Source organism: Solanum tuberosum, unplaced genomic scaffold, assembly GCF_000226075.1.
Source record: "Solanum tuberosum cultivar DM 1-3 516 R44 unplaced genomic scaffold, SolTub_3.0 scf00013, whole genome shotgun sequence".
Taxonomy (NCBI): domain Eukaryota; kingdom Viridiplantae; phylum Streptophyta; class Magnoliopsida; order Solanales; family Solanaceae; genus Solanum; species Solanum tuberosum.
Window position 1 is genome coordinate 1,834,914 of NW_006238940.1, and position 3,943 is coordinate 1,838,856.

Genomic DNA, 3,943 nt, shown 5'->3' on the forward strand with positions numbered 1-3,943 from the left:
CCATTACTTAAGAGCTATTGTGATGATACACCATTTTTTCTCACGCTGCCAGGGCCGTCCTATACCTTGCCGAGGGTATATAACCTGACTACTAAGTAGATCCACTAGTCTATGCTAAAAAGCACTAAAGTAATCATCTAAAAAGTATGACCCTTTTTTACCCATGATGGCTACATGGTTTATGGGGGCTATGAATTGTCTGAACTCTACCCCATATTGGTGCTCAATACTACTCCCAAAATATGATACTAGCTCTTATGTTTAAAAACATACTTCTTTTTGTGATTTGAGATAATTGCTCAAAAACTTAGCTCAAAGGCTATCTTGGAAATCAAAGTTTCCTCCCTTGCTTAATTGTAAAAGCGTTTACTCTTTTATGAAAACTAGCTCAAAGGCTCTCTGGAAATCAAGGTTTCCTTACTTGTTTAAATGTGAAAACATTTTAAACTCTTTGGGAATACATAATCCCCATATACTTTTGAAGAAATGAACTTCAATCTTTACTCCTTACTCTTTACTCAACTTGAACTTTAAGTCTTAAACAAAGTTAAAACATTTGGAAAAGACTTTTGGAAAACTCTAAGAACTTTTCTTGACTTGACTCTTACTTCTCTTGACTTTGATCTTAACTTTCCTTGAATTAGAGTTATGGATTAAAGGTTCATGATCTCATGTTTATGGAGGATTTCATGATGTTTAGATGTACCTTAGAGTGTTGGAATCAACTAGAAATAATAGGTACGTTGCTAAGGAACTTACATGGGGGAGGACTGGGAAAAACTGGCGTCCTTGGCACTTTGAGAGGCGTGGGGCGCCAGAGGGCAAACTTCAGAAGCTGGGGTGGGGTGCGCTAGCTGGTGCGGCTCCCCAGGGCCCAAACTTCAGAGTCCTCTTCTTGGGGCTCTGAGAGGGGCGACTACCCATACCCCTGCCTAGGTGCACTCCGAATTTTCTCCTTCATTTTTCAACTCAAAACCCCCTATTTCAACTTGGTTCTTTCCCCAAACACTTAGGATCTATTATACCCCCAATATATACAAGATTCAACTCAAAATCACACCCAAAACATGAATCGAACTATAGAAACTGCAACAACACAAGCCCACAAAAATTCAAACGAATTCCGTCAAGAACTTATAGGATTTACTTTCAAATCAAATAAACTTCGCTGAATTGAATCATGATTGGCGTGTGGGTCAACTAACCCAACTCTATGTGATCTCACATACCTCGTAGGATTGAATCCTTGACGAAATCCACAATCAAACTTGAACGTTCTTGACGAATCTTGCCTTTTCTTCTTCTTTCTCCTTTTTTCTCCTTTCTCCAAGCCCTAACGTAAATTTCCAATTGTCTAAACTGACAAAATTCTTATTTAACCCCAATTAAACTCCTAAAAATGGATTAAAATAATTAGGAAAGCAAAAGACTAAAATACCCTTCCAAAATCCGGTTTTGACTTTCCTTAACAAAATTCTTATTTAACCCCAATTAAACTCCTAAAAATGGATTAAAATAATTAGGAAAGCAAAAGACTAAAATACCCTTCCAAAATCCGGTTTTGACTTTCCTTAAATGAACAACCCAACTTCAAATGAGCATATCTCACTTATACGAACACGGAATCCCGCAAACTCGACGGCATTGGAAAGATTATTCCAAGATATTTCCTAAGATATTTGTAAACACACCTTACTCATACTGAGCTAAGAGTTGTGGTCGTTTGAAGTTGACCAAAAACTCAAACTTAACTTAACTTAACCTATTTTCCAGATTTTTATTATTTTCAAAAATCACTCTTTCTAATTCTAGGTCTTTCTAGTTATGAGGTGTTACAATATCTCCCCCTTGGGAACATTCGTTCTCGAATGAGATTACTCTTAGCAGGCTAAGGCTGTAACATGTAACATTCAGCTCAAACACCCAACAAGCAATGCAATTACAACATGCTAACTCATAAATTAAAGAGTACTAAGAAGAGAATTAGTACCTTGGCTGGAATTTCTTCGGTTTCAAAGAGATGTGGATATCTCTTCTTCATATCTTTCTCAGCTTCCCAAGTAGCTTCCTCAACAAATTGGTTCCTCCAAAGGACTTTGACTGATGCTACTTCCTTAGTCCTCAACTTGCGAACTTGGCGATCTGGAATCTGGACCGGAATCTCTTCATAAGATAAGCTATCCTTGATCCCAATATCTTCAGTTGGTATGATCAATGAAGGATCGCCCATGCACTTCTTCAACATGGAGATGTGAAAAACTAGATGAACCGCGGCTAACTCTTGTGGTGTCTCCAACTCATAAGCTACACTACCTACCCGTTTTGATATTCTGTAAGGGCCAATATACCGGGGACTAAGCTTCCCCTTCTTACCAAATCTCATAACACCTTTCATGGATGAAACTTTCAAGTACACCCAATCATGTACTTCAAATTCTAACTCCCTTCTCCTAATATCAGTGTAGGATTTCTGACGACTCTGCGCCGTTTTCAACCTCTCTTGAATCACTTTCACCTTATCCATAGCTTGATGAACTAAATCTGGTCCTATCAACCCAGCTTCACCAACTTCAAACCATCCAATAGGAGATCTACATCTTCTCCCATAAAGAGCTTCATAAGGAGCCATTTGGATGCTAGAGTGGTAACTATTGTTGTAAGCATATTCAATAAGAGGTAGGTGATCATCCCAATTACCTTTGAAATCAATCATACAAGCCCTCAACATATCCTCTAAGGTCTGAATAGTGCGCTCTGCTTGCCCATCTGTCTAAGGATGAAAGGCAGTACTTAAGTTCACCTTTGAACCCAAGCCTTTTTAGAATGACTTCCAAAACTGTGCAGTAAATTGCGCACCTTTATCTGAAATAATGGAGATCGAAACCCCATAAAGTCTTACCACCTCTTGAATATATAACTTATCATAATCTTCTGCTGAATGGGTAGTCTTTACCAGCAAAAAGAGGGTTGATTTTGTCATTCTATCAACAATCACCCAAATAGAATCATGTTGCCTGCGAGATCTTGGTAAACCTGTGGTGAAGTCCATATTAATCATCTCCCACTTCCATTTTGGAATCTCTATATTCTGAGCCAAACCACCGGGCCTTTGATGCTCTACCTTAACTTGTTGGCAATTCAGACACTTAGCAACAAATTCTGCAATGCCCTTCTTTATACTACTCTACCAATAGACTTCTTGAAAATCGCGATACATCTTTGTGGAACCCGGATGAATGGAATATCTGGAGCTATGAGCTTTCTCCATGATTCTCTCTTGGAGTTCATCCACCCTTGGTACACACAATCTACCTTGATACCTCAATACACTATTTCCCCTTTGTTCAAAAGCCATAACTTTTTGCTTGTGAACATTTGACTTCAATTCAAGCAAAAATGGATCTTGGTCTTGCTTCTCTTTCACTTCTGACACTAAAGATGATTCAGCCCCATTCATCACCACTATTCCTCCTTCTGTGGAATCCATTAGTCGGACTCCCAAGCGTGCAAGTCTATGGACATCTCTTGCTAGCTCTTTCTTATCTTCCTCAAAATGGGTGGTACTATCCATAGACAACCTGCTCCAGGCATCAACAACAACATTAGCCTTACTTGGGTGATAAAGAATACTCATGTCATAATACTTAAGTAATTCCAACCATCTCCTTTGTCTGAGATTAAGCTCTTTCTGAGTAAATACATACTGAAGGCTCTTGTGATCGGTGAACACATTCACATACACACCATAAAGATAATGGCGCCATATTTTCAAAGCAAAAACTACGACAACCAATTCTAGATCATGGGTTGAGTAGTTCCTCTCATGAACTTTCAACTGTCTGGAGGCATAAGTTATAACTTTGATATTCTGCATTTAGCACGCAACACAAACCAACTCTAGATGCATCATAATAAACCACAAAACCTTGAGTACCTTCTGGTA